Here is a 14,026-nt window from a genome sequence, read left to right as displayed (position 1 = left end):
TCAATAGTGATGAGAGAATTGGTATGCTCCCCGCCTGGAGGATTCTTTTTATAGTTCCAAGAAGAATCTAGCACTAATCTTTTTTTTTCCCCTGTAAGCCTAATTTTGTTAATAAAGATGATGATGATGATAATTATGAATCCTAAAACTCCTAAAGTCTTCAAGTTTAGGGAAAGTAAGGTTTTTAACCACTGGGTCTCCCATTGAATACAGGTGTTGATTCTACCGGGATACATCTGTTTGAATCCTTTCAGTAATAGAAGGTTTACATCTTGAGTCTATTCCTATGTCTAAATCCTTCTTCCTAAAAAATTTTCAACTGTCTGAAGTGTCTATCATGCCATCTTCAATTTCCTCCAGAGTAGCCCTTCCCAATGTATCTTACCAGTAATTGTGTAGCATGATTTTAATGCTGGTCATTGTGTTCACCAGCCTTTGTACCCAACAGTGTTTTTTTCACTAGCCTTCCAAAGCAGTAAAATCAAGAATACATGTAAAGAACCAAAAACTGTGTCTGGCATTTACTAGTGCTTTATAATCACTTTTATTTGCACAACTTAACATTGGCTTAACTTTTTGGTAGCCATGCCAGTTATGAGGGTATCACTGAAATAAATACATAGGCCACTATAATGCCCATTTCGTTTTCATAAGTTCTGCTGCCTGAAAAGACATCTTCTTTCCTCTAATTAAGCAATTGATGAAATTACCCTAATCAGCATCTTTTCCTCATTTAAAAAAAAAAAATGTACCTGTTTGCCTCAGATCAGCATACTAGTATATTCAGGGAGACAACAGGTTTACAATCATGTTGGTCCTCCTGAAATTCTTCTAAAATAGAAACAAAGGAATAAATCCTTTGATAGACATTAGAACTAGCTGAATGAAGCTCTTAAGGCAGGGGCCTAGTGCACATTTAACAGTGGTGATTTTATTTGCTAGGGCTGATATTACAAAATTCCATAGACTGGGTAGTATAAACAACAGATATTTATTTTATCACCGTTCGGGAGACTAGAAATCCAAGGTCAAAATGCTGGCAGAACTGATTTCTTTCTGAGGCCTCTCTCCTTGGCTTGTAGATGGCCACTGTTTTTGTGTGTCCTCACATGACCTTTTCTCTGTGCATGTCCTCCCTGGTACCTCCACTTCTACTTATAAGGGCATTATTCCTGTTGGATTAGGGCTGCACCCTTGTCACCCCATTTAACTTGAATTACCTCTTGAAAGGTCTTACCCCCAAATACAGTAACATCCTATGGTATCGGGGCTTTAACATATGAATTTTTAGTGGGGCACAATTCAGTCCAATATAAGTGGCTTCCCATGTGATTGGAAGAGAGATTGTGAAATTTCCAATGTGATTCTCTTGTTCAACCAACGGTATCCATAGAAAAACATCTTAAATCTCTGTTCATAAGATATGAATGAGGTACGTTTTTTGAAATATATATATTTTTATTTATATCAGAGAGGAAGGGAGAGGGAGAGAGAGAGAGAAACAACCAGGAATTGAACCTTGACCTCCTGGTTCATAGGTCAACTCTCAATCACTGAGCCACACCAGCCAGGCTGAGGTACCCTTAAAGTCAACACTAACATCACGTTCAGGGTGCTAGTCAAAAACAATGACTTAGACAAACTCCTTTAAAGTAAGTGTCTTAGCTTCTTCTCCACTGATACTATCGAATCATCATTTCTCAAAATAACTCTAAAATTGGACACCACTGTTAACTGTTAATTCACTAGCCGAGATTATAATTTCAGAGTGGAAAATCATTGAAATGGAGTCAAGTTCAAATCTTTACCATATGAAGTTGTAGCTGGCTTAATCCTGTCTTCCCCCAAAATTCATATCCACTCAGTCTCAAAATGTGACCTTATCTGGAAATGGACCTTTACTGATAATGTTAGTTAAAATGAGATTATTTTGTATTAAGGTGAGTCCTAAATCCAAAGACTACTGTTCTATGAGAGGAGAGAATGCTTAGACAGACATGCAGGGGAGAAGGCCATGTGAAGACACAGACACGCAGAGAAGAAGGGCCTGTGAAAGCAGAGTCAGAGAATGGAGTTATGGTGCCCTGGACCAAGGAATGCCTGGAGCCACCAGATGCTGGGCGAGGGAAGGGAGAAATCTCCTCTAGAGACTTCGGAGTAATCATGGTCCTGCTAACACCTTGATTCTGGATTTGTAGCCTCCACACTGTGAGAGAAGAAATTTCTGTTGTTTTGGGTAGTTTGTCAGTTTATGGTACTTTGTTACCACAGCCTTAGGAAACAAATATAACAGTTCTGTGAGTCTGGGTGGATTGGTAAACCTCACAGAGCCTTATTTTGCTCATCTATAAAATGGAAATAACAATATTCACCTTTCAGGATTTCATTTTGTTTTAATCCTCACTAGAGGGTATTTTTTTCCATTGAGTAGAAGGGAGTGTGGGAGAGAGAGAGAGAGAGAGAGAGAGAGAGAGAGAGAGAAACATCAATGTGACACAATCGATTGGTTGCCTCCTGAAGGAGCCCCAGTATGTGCCCTTGACCGGGAATGGAACCTCTGACCCTTCAGTTCGAGGGCTGACGCTTTAACCACTGAGCAAAACCAGCCAGGGCACCTTCCAGGGTTTTGGCAAGGATAAAAAAGTTGTTTGTGCTAGGTGCTGAAGAATATGGGAGAGAACAATGCATACAGAGTAATGGCCCTGGAGGGAATTGGCAATCTATGGACTATGAGTCAAAAGCAGCCAAAAAGCCTGTGTTTTGTGAATAAAGTTTTATTGAAACACAGATACATCCATTGATTTATGTATTATCTATAGCTGCTTTCATATTACAATGACAGAGTACATGCAACAGAGACCATATGTTCTGCAAAGTCTAAAATATTTACTATCTGCTTTTTTACAGGGGAAAAATTTTTTTCTACATGCTTACAATACAGTTGGAGGAGAGAGGCATAAATAAATAAACACATAAGAACAGCTGGATCACAATAATTGCTCTAGAACAGGGGTGGGCAACCCCTGGTACGTGTGCCAAACATGGCATGCCAGTAACTTTTGCTGACACGCGAAACCCTCTCTTATAATCTTCCATTTACAATTGTGAATCTTTGTTCTCAGTAAAGAATTGTGTTAAGTCTCATAACAGTAGTAGCCTGATGGAAAGCAGTAGCTCGTGCATATCTCTGAAGATCACGAAATATAAACCTGATGTAAAATCTCTGTCATCAGTGATGCAGCAGCAAAAGTCCCACTGATAATATCAAACGGAGTCATAAAGTTTTCTGTCGGACTATCAGTGTACATGTATACATTAAAAAATAAATGTATTTTTCATCATCATATACTGTGTTTTTGTCGCTCAAATGAATTTTATTATTTCTTCAAGGTTCTTCACATACGTACACCTTAAGAGATATCAAGTAGGTATAACATGTTCTCAAAAAATTAGGGTTGGCACGCAGAAGAATTTTGAGTCAGAGATTTTGCTGGTTTTGGCATGCACTCACAAAAAGGTTGCCCACCCCTGCTCTAGAAAATAAGTTGTCAGATATAATAGAGAGTAAACTGTGGGAAGACAGGTACTCATCGAAGGACCAGCCCAAGAAGGGCTGGGCACAGAGTGTTATAAGCTGAGGAAAGTGCTACAGACAAGCTCTGAGTTGGAAAAGGGCAGTGCTCTGGAGGGACAGAAATAGGACTATTGTGAGGAGAGGAGAAAATGGTGACAGATGAGCTGATAGAGGCCTCAATAGCCACAAGAAGTGCTATTTTATTCTTGTGCCATGGGAAGCCACTGAAGAGCTTAACCAAGGGGTTAAATGGCATGCTTTATAATTTTGAAAATATCCCTCTGCCTGTGGTGGCAGGAGAATGGGTGGCAGCAAGAAGTAGGAGCCGAAAGTCTGCTTAGGGGAGATTAGTGGCTTGGACTGTGCGGTGCAGTTTGATTGGAGAAAAGATGTGCTTTGCAAGTAGAACCTAGAGACAGATGATATATGAGGGATTTGTGAAGAGAGATGTTGAGCTGAAACCGGTTTGGCTCAGTGGATAGAGCGTCAGCCTGCAGACTGAAGGGTCCCAGGTTCGATTCCAGTCAAGGGCATGTACCTGGGTTGCGGGCACATCCCCAGTAGGAGATGTGCAGGAGGCGGCTGATCGATGTTTCTCTCCCATCGATGTTTCTAACTCTCTATCTCTCTCCCTTCCTCTCTGTAAAAAATCAATAAAATATATTTTTTTAAAAAGATGTTGATTAGGATACCTGTTTGGGGCTGAGCAGTAACTTGAGTGGGTGGTAGTTCCATACACTGAGATGGGGAATGTGTGAGTGTGTGTGTGTGTGTGTGTGTGTTTTCTGAGAGAATGATAAGTGGTGTGGTAGGAATAGCAAGAATCTTTCTTCATCGCTGTCATCATCATCATCTAAACTCTCAAAAGGGAAATATATTTGAATTAATTTGCTAATTGATCCCTCTGACCAAAATATTTTTTCTAACTAAAATTTTTTTAAAGATTATTTTTCTTTGAAGACTGCTTCTATCAAAGATTGGCCTGAGGGCTGAAGGGGACTTTGTTGCTCTGTTTATAATGAGAAAATTGAAGAACCCACTAATACATAATCAATAAAAGTTTACGTACACATGTACATTCAGATAAGAAATAAGAACACAGTACTAGTTAATTTCTACTCCAAGGAATAAGCAATTACTTGTGATTTCAGGATTCTGTTTATTAAAATTATAGCTATTTAAGTGTTTTTAATTTCTAGAAAATTTTGAAATCAATTAGGAATATCTTTAACACCTACTGAGATGCAGTCTTGACTAACCAGTGAACTATAATCCTAGAGTTTTGACTTATCACCACAACCACCTACATGTATTTTGTACCACCACTTTCATAAGCACCACTATATCTATTACACAAGAATGGTTTATATGTAAAGGGATCATATATCTAAGTTTGTCCAGGACCATCTGAGTTTGTGGCTATTGTACTGGCATGATTATCAACAGCATCTCCTTTCACTTAAAAGTATACTAATTTAGATGATAAATTATATGGTCACCCTATTTACACATAGTTACAGTAATTTGCAAAAGTATAGTCTTTCTGGCTTCAAAGAACATTTGGCTCTCAAGAGATTTACTGAAAGTATTTGGCTGACACTTTATATCAGGTTTTGGCTCAAATTCAGTCAAATACCTATTTTAATCTGAATTTTGGTAAGTTTCCACAATTATAATTTATTTCATGAGGAATTCAATGTGTGGGAAGGTATTTGTCCTTGGACCTGAAAGAAGGAACATCACTCTATTCTCTTCTGGTGGGTCATACCAGCTTTGGGCATACTTCTTCCAAGTAAGTAATTATCTTAGCTATTCTTTCTTTGAGTTGTTTCCTTTCAATGTTTTTCTCCTGATTCAAAATCAGAGTTCATGGCCTCTTTTTTTTTTCATTCTTCTAAGACTGCTTGTCTTCTATATTAGGCAAACTTAGAATGCATAATTGGCAGTGTTTGCAGAATACTTATCCATATTCTGTTCTCTTCCAATTTCCTTCTTTTATTCTTTTTTAAAAATATATTTTTATTATTTTCAGAGAGGGAGGGAAAGGGAGTGAGATAGAAACATCAGTGATGAGAGAGAATCATTGATTGGCTGCCTCCTGCATGCCTGTTATTGGGGACCAAGCCCGAAACTTGGGCATGTGGCCTGACTGGGAATCAAACCATGACTTCCTAGTTCATCGGTCCATGCTCAACCACTGAGCCACCATGGCCGGGCCCAATTTCCTTCTTTGCATTGAGTAACTTCTGGAGAATTCTTCATTCTTAATTTCAGGTAATGTGAAAAGTCTCCATCTTAAATGCCTGAACTACTTACTAGCTTTATTCTTCTGAGAGTGCCTTCTGAGAATTTACACTGGTTAAACTGAAGTGCCTAAGTCTTAATGCCATCTTCCCAGCTATGTGAGTGATTAGTCTTTTCTATTAAAGAGTATGACAAATTGGTCTCACTGCCATGACTCAGTGGTTGAGCGTTAACCTATGAATTAGGAGGTCACAGTTTGATTCCCAATTAGGGCACATGCCTGGGTTGCAGGCTCAATCCCCAGTGGGAGTTGCAGGAGTTAACCTATGAATTAGGAGGTCACAGTTTGATTCCCAATTAGGGCACATGCCTGGGTTGCAGGCTCAATCCCCAGTGGGAGTTGCAGGAGGCAGCTGATCAATAATGCTCTCTCATCATTGATGTTTCTCTCTCTCTTCCTCTCCCTTCCTCTCTGAAATCAATAAAAATATATTTTTAAATGAGTATGACAAATTGAATTGACTTGGTAAAAATGTTAACTTTTACCTATCTACAAAGCTAAAAAACACTCTAAGTGGAAAATGACATGGATAATAATTTCTAAGACTAGATTATTGTATAAGCACTAATTTTTAATAAGCTAGAAAATGCCTTTACTAAATTTAGCATTTATATTTAAATTTAAGTAGTATTTTATTTAAAAAGAGAGAGAGACCTCAACTATCAGATTTAAACAAGCACTCCTTACTAAAATAATGCTCTGACTGAACCTAACTCCTGAGACTGTTTTTCTGGCAAATTCTTGCCTAGTTTCCTATTTTCTACTTCCAAGTTTGAGATGAGCAATTCAACCCTACACAGAACAGACCTGGATAAGACAGTTGCTTCTATTCATAGTGTGACAAGACCTACAGGCAAGTGGGAAAACTGATAGGAGAATATAAGGGCTTGACTTGACTCTATTCTGGCACTAATTAGCCCTGCAGAATTGAGGGGATCACTTAATATTCCTGAGCTTGAATTTCCTTATTTTTAAAATGGAGGTAATTATATCTCCTTTAAATATCCTCGGCATTTTTATAATAGCAATAATATTTACAGAGCATCGTATGTGTTCCTGGCCTGTGCTGGATGTTCTACATGCGTTATCATATTTACCCCTTTCAACAGTGGGTAAGTACTATTCATATCCTTTGATATTATTTAGCATGACCAGTGTAGATCATTAATTGTCCTTTCTCATTTTCTATGTTCCTTGGGACCAGAGGTAGAGCCAGTATTTTTTTGATCCTTCAGTGCAGATTCCAGATTAATATTCTACCTCCAATTTGTAAAGTGTCTTCTACCTTTTTACTTACACCAATTTCTTTTTTCCTTTGAACTATTCTACCAACCTCTTGATCATTCACTCTCATTTACCTAAGACTTTAGCTCACACTCTCCCTCTCTACCCCAAGATCCACTCTCATAAAAAATATCCTCAGCATCCCCATGGATGATCCACCCAAAACCTTGAGATCTTTCCACATTTCAGTCTCCTCAAATCCACTCAATTTAGCACCCATTTTCATTACTAATCTTCAGACTTTGAATACCCACCAGATGTATCATTTCCAAACATCCCAAATTCAAACCTCTCCTTATTGATTACAATTACTAGAACTCCCACAATCCTTTGACAATTTGAAAACCTAATTTCTTCATTTTCAACCAAATTTTAATTTTATTTACCTTCCTATTGAGCTGGTCTTCCATACTGTTTTCCTAAGTAATGAGAGTCAGGTTTTCCGCCCTCCACACAGTTGTGTCCCTCTAGTATGTTTGGGAAGAAAAGCAGTCAGAGCACCTCAGTTCAACTGCCCATTTCTTGCTCCGCTGAGCATCTTCTCTTCTCTCTGCCATGGCCAACTGTGCACTTTCCTCAAAGTCAGTAAAATTCAGATATTACAGACCCTCATGATCATGGTTTATAATGTCTGAGAAGCATCACAGTGCATAGGGTAGCACAGGCAGGACAGTTTCCACCTATCTAGATTCAGGGGTGGGGAACTTTTTTTCTGCCAAGGACCACTTAGATATTTTTAACATCATTCACTTGCCATCCAAAATGATCAACTTAAAAATTAGCCTGCTATATTTGGTCAATCATTTAATTAACTCACCCCTAATGCCTTGACAGGGCCAGACCAAATGATTTTGAGGACCTTATAAGGCCTGCAGGCTGGACATTCCCCACCCCTGATAGATGGGCCTGGAAATGCTTTGTAAAGTTAAAGCATAATATATAATGTTTTATTGTCCTCTGGTTAGTGCTACAGAATGGCTGTGGCACTAGAGAAAAATAGTAAACCTAAAAGCATTCATCAGCTACACACACTCATCCCTGGAGTACAGAATTTAACTAGAGTGAAAATCAAGCAAGAGCTGGGTATTTGAAAGAAAGGGATATGGCCAAAAGCAGGTTTGAAAAATGAAGCTGGAGGAGAGATGTTTGTAACTCTTAGTCTATTAATAAACAAACAGCCATATTTTGAGCACTTTTTATATTAAAGGGAATATGCTTTATGCAGAAAGAGGTAAGACACACACACACACACACATACACAGAGTTTATTGAGGAGACCAAATATAAAGATGTAACTGTCTTGCCCTAACTGGTTTGGCTCAGTGGATAGAGCGTCAGCCTGCAGACTCATGGGTCCCAGGTTCGATTCCTGTCAAAGGCATGTACCTTGGTGCGGGCACATCCCCAGTGGGAGGTGTGCAGGAGGCAGCTGATCGATGTTTCTAACTCTCTATCCTTCTCCCTTCCTCTCTGTAAAAAATCAATAATATATATATTTTTAAAAAAGATGTAACTGTATTTAAAAAGGGTGCTGCCGAAACCGGTTTGGCTCAGTGGATAGAGTGTCGGCCTGCGGACTCAAGGGTCCCAGGTTCGATTCCAGTCAAGGGCATGTACCTGGGTTGCGGGCACCTCCCCAGTGGGAGATGTGCAGGAGGCAGCTTATCGATGTTTCTCTCTCATCGATGTTTCTAACTCTCTATCCCTCTCCCTTCCTCTCTGTAAAAAATCAATAAAATATATTAAAAAAAAAAAGGGTGCTGAACCAAGACATGCTCATCTGGAATCTGGTTCCAGATCTAATGGTACAGTCAGTCTGGAACAAGTTACTTAATATTTCTATGCATCAGTTTTCTACTATTTGAAAGTAAGGATTGCACCAGTGTTTTTGAATCTAACTGCCTCTAACATTATAAAGTAGAAATGGCAGTAAATAATACATAACAGTCAGTACTTAATGAATAGTTGAAGTTTTTGTGTATGTGAAATGAGCATCATTATAATAAAAATATGTATGCAGTAAAATCAGAAGTATTAATGTAACCAATTTACTTGAGTCATACCTGTCAATTTATCAACATTACTAGCCATTAGAGAAATGCAAATTAAAAACACAATGAGGTATTTCTACATACCTATGTGTATGGCTAAAATAAAAAAGTGATAATATGTTAGCCAAGACACAGAAGCAACCTGTGTTCTTAGATGGATGATTGGATAAAGAAGATGTGGTACATTTATACAATGGAATACTACACAGTAATAAGAAAGGACAAATTACTGTCATTTGTGACAACATGGGTGGATCCTGAGAGTATCATGCCAAGCAAAATAACTCAGACAGAAAAGGACAAGAACCATATGACTTCACTCATATGTAGGATATAAAACAAAAAGCAACAAATGAACAAACAAACAGATGCATAGACACAGATAACAGCATGGTGGTTGCCAGAGGAAAAGGTGGTGGGTGAGGATGAAAAGAGTAAAGGGGGTCAAATATATGGTGACAGAAGGAGAGACTAGACTGGGTGGAGAGCACACAATGTGATATACAGATTATAGAAATATACACTGGAAACTCATATAATGTTTTTAGAACAATGTAACCCCAATAAATTTAATAAAAAAGTAGTGATAAATACTAAACACTAGAAAGGATGCAGAGAAAATGGATCTCTCATGTATTGCTGGTGGGAATGTAAAATGTTATAGCCACTTTGGAAAATGGTTTAGCAGTTTCTTATAAAACTTCACATTCACTCACCCAATAATCTAGCCATCATAATCTTGAACATTATTCCCAGAGAAATTAAAATATATATTCATATAAAAACCTATATACGAATGTTTATGGCAACTTTATTATTAATATAAAAAATGGAAACAACTCAAAGTCCTCCTCTGGGTGAATGGTTAAAGAAATCTGGTTCATTCATACCTATGGAATTCTACTCAGCAATAATAAAAAGTTAACTATTGATAAATGCGACAGCTTGGATCAGTCTTGAGGGAATTACGTTGAGTGAAAAGAGGTACAGGCAGACCTTGGAGAGATTGTGGGTTTGGTTTCAGACTACCACAGTAAAGTGAATATCACAATAAAGTGAGTCACACACATTTTTGGTTTCCCAGTGCATATAAAAGTTATGTTTACACTATTACTGTAGACTATTAAATGTGCAATAGCAACATGTTTATAAAAACAATGTGCATATCTTAATTAAAATATTTCATTGCAAAAAAAAATGCCAACTATCATGAGTCTTTTGGAAAAATGTTGCCAAAAAAATTGTTCTACACAGGGTTGCCACAAATATTCAATTTGTAAAAAAATCTCAATTTCTGAGAACACAATAAAGTGAAGTGCAATAAAATGAGGTATGCCTGCAGTTCCAAAAGGTCACATGAAATATGCTTTCATTTATATAACATTCTGAGATTTATAAAATTACACAGATATTGAATAGATTAGTGCTTGCAGGGAATAGGGATGAGAGAATAGAATGGGTATGGACTGCACGCATAAATGTATGTACAAAAAATGGTGAAAATGGGATAAGGTCTGGTTAACAATATTGTACCAATGTCAATTTCTTGGTTTTGATATTTTATGAAAGTTATACAAGATGTCATCATTAAGGGAAGCTGGGTGATGGTACGTGGAAATTCATCTATTCATTTTTTAAAAAATATATATTTTTATTGATTTCAGAGAGAAAGGGAGAGGGAGAGAGAGAGAAAAACATCAATGATGAGAGAGAGTCATTAATCGGCTACCTCCTGCACGCCCCCTACTGGTGATGGAGCTCACAACCCAGGTATGTGCCCTTGACTGGCATCTAACCCGGAACCCTTCAGTCCACAAGCCGATGCTCTAAGCACCGAGACAAACCAGGTAGGGCCTGTATCTATTAATTTTGCAATCTTCTGTGACTCCATAAATATTAAAAAATAAAATCTAGCCCTGACTGGTTTGGATCATTGGATAGAGTGTCAGCCTGCGGACTGAAAGGTCCCAGGTTCGATTCCGGTCAAGGGCATGTACCTTGGTTGTGGGCACATCCCCAGTGGGAGGTGTGCAGGAGACAGCTGGTTGATGTTTCTCTCTCATCGATGTTTCTAACTATCCTCTCCCTTCCTCTCTGTAAAAAAAAAATGAATAAAATATATTTTAAAAAAATAAAATCTAAGAAAGCTGGTGATAATATTTATCTTATTTACCTCATATAGTGTTCTCCTCTACATCTATTTCACCCTTACAAACTTGTGGCTTTAGGAATCAATCCCAACTATTAGGGTTGGGGTTTGATTGCCTAACCAGTGGTCGGCAAACTGCGGTTCGCATACCACATGTGGCTCTGTGGCCCCTTGAGTGTGGCTCTTCCACAAAATACCACATGCGGGCATGCACATACAGTGCTATTGAAACTTTGTGGCCCATGCGCAGAAGTCGGTATTTTATGGAAGAGCCACACTCAAGGGGCCAAAGAGCCGCATGTGGCTCGTGAGCCGCAGTTCGCTGACCACTGGCCTAAGCCAACAGGTAAACATCCTTTCTCCTTACCATGATGCATAGCATTACCTGAGCCACATGGACTGCTGTAGGAGTTGGCACCTGGTTCTTAATAGGTAGACAACATCTTATTGAGTTAGTGTTGAAAATAGTACATTTTATTCTACATTGACACATACTTCATCCACACAATATTTAAGCTATATATTTTATCCCTGTTCTGTTAATAGTACTACACATGTGAGTGAGTATACTCTAAAAATAATGATCCTACTTCAAAATGAAGATGAGCATAATAAAATTATGGAATCACTAAGTCATGAAATCACTGGCCTCATTATGTCCTGAGGAAGTCTACCATTGGTGAAAACAACATCATCCCCATTTCCTTCATCTTAAGTTCCTACATGTTTCCCTCAATTCACCAACTTAATCTTATGTTTTTCACTTGATTCTACCTCAGAGATGTTGAATGCAGTACTCCGTTATTAGAAGAATAAAATCTAGATGTGGTCAAGTTTAACTGAGATCCCCCTTCACAGCTGAAGTACTTATTACCCCTCACGCCAGGAGTTTGCTGCTCACAGATCACAGCTGTGTCTTGAGACTAAGAAAGCTGCCTCATCTTATACCCATCCTAGAGGAAGCCTGCGGTCAATGACTGACCAATGCTATAAGAGTGCAAAATCCAACCTGTTTATTTGGTGTAAAGAGAGGGGCGTATTTTAACTTTCGAGATCCCTGTGCAATTGGTGCCAGTTCAAATTTTCTCCCTTCCTTGCTTCCTCACAGGTGTTCTCAAAAGTACACCACAATAAACCTCTTGCATGTTAATCAGAGAGTTTTTTAATCTGTTTCCTTGGGAACCTGAACTGCAACATTTACTGTCAGGCGTGGTCCAAAGAAGCAGACTCAAAAATGGGATTTGGAGCTGAATCACCTGCTGGCCAGCTGGCAATCAAGAGCCCATCAGTGGTAGGAAGAATATATATAGCCCTAATCACTCAGAAACAATACAATTGTTAAAACTTTTACTGTTAGTGAGCTGGGAGGTGACACCAATAGACAGGATTACTCTGATGAGTGCAATATCCCAGGCACTGGAGAGATATGACAAAAGTATAATTATTAAGATTATGGAATTGGATGGCTGCTGCTGGGTATGACTGATGCATTGGATAAAGACATTGAAAAGCTGAGAGTGATTTATCATCAGTTAAAGTCTAGGTATAAAAGTCAAAGGCCCTCCTTGGGAGCATGTTTAGAGTCTCATCTTCTGCAGCTGGAAAATAGGAAAAAGATGATAATCAGAATGAGGGGTTAATTATAAGAGTAGTAGAAATTCATACCTGGTAGAATTTCTGCAAGTCTGCTATACCAAGATCAGAGCCTGAATCTGGAAGGCTTGGACCCCTGAGACAAGAGATGAGAACATCTGGGTCTATGCACTTAAAAAGACTGGATCCCCAGAGGATCTTGAACTCTCTGAGCCACACAAAGTGTGAAATGCTGGGGCTTCTTCTCACTTGAAGACAGATACAGTATCTTACAGAAGATGTTACTTTGCTTCCCTTCTTGGCCATGAGACTAAAAGTAACTAGGCTCACACTATAACCCATCCAGTCTCCCCAAATCCTATGCATATATTCCTGGCTCTTGGAAACATAGAGAAAGTGAAAAACCAAATAAATGAATTAGAAACACCAGAACTCCTGGGGTGCAGTGGAAGACAGGAGCAAAAGTCTCAAACAAAGGAGCATGCTAGCATGGATGTACCATGTAAGGTCATAAAAACCAACAGCCAAATAACCTCTAAACAAAAGCTTGGAGGACTCTCCATTTATTAAAGAAATAACTAATAAGCGGTGAAAAGGGCACTAGCATCTTTCAAAAATTCAATGGCAGCTGTCCTCTCTAGGTCAGAGCTGGCAGTAGATGGTATGATAGGACTGGGTCTCTGACAGAAATGAGTATAATAGGATCCCAACATTTTAGAGGTCAGGTGGTGTTTAACCATCAGAAACAAGGTAGATGCAAATATATGCAGAGGGAAAGGATTCCATGTGTCACCCTTCAATACGGAGAATCATAACATCGATCTCTATGGTTCTTGACCAACGCCATGCTATCTGAAGCAGCTCTTAGGATGACACTGGGTCTTGGTATGGATGGAGCACACTGACCATGAGATACCAAGTGACCATGAGCCCCAAACTGCCCATCACAATCTGATTCATGTAAGCTCCATCTTCTACACTAATAAAAGAGAAAAATGGTAATTGGCGTACGGCGCTACCCTTTTCATTGGCTAATCAGGGCTATATGCAAATTAACTGCCAACTAAGAT

This window comes from Myotis nattereri (assembly GCF_964212035.1).
Source record: "Myotis nattereri genome assembly, chromosome: 6".
Taxonomy (NCBI): Eukaryota; Metazoa; Chordata; class Mammalia; order Chiroptera; family Vespertilionidae; genus Myotis; species Myotis nattereri.
Note: the sequence above shows the minus strand (reverse complement) of the source record.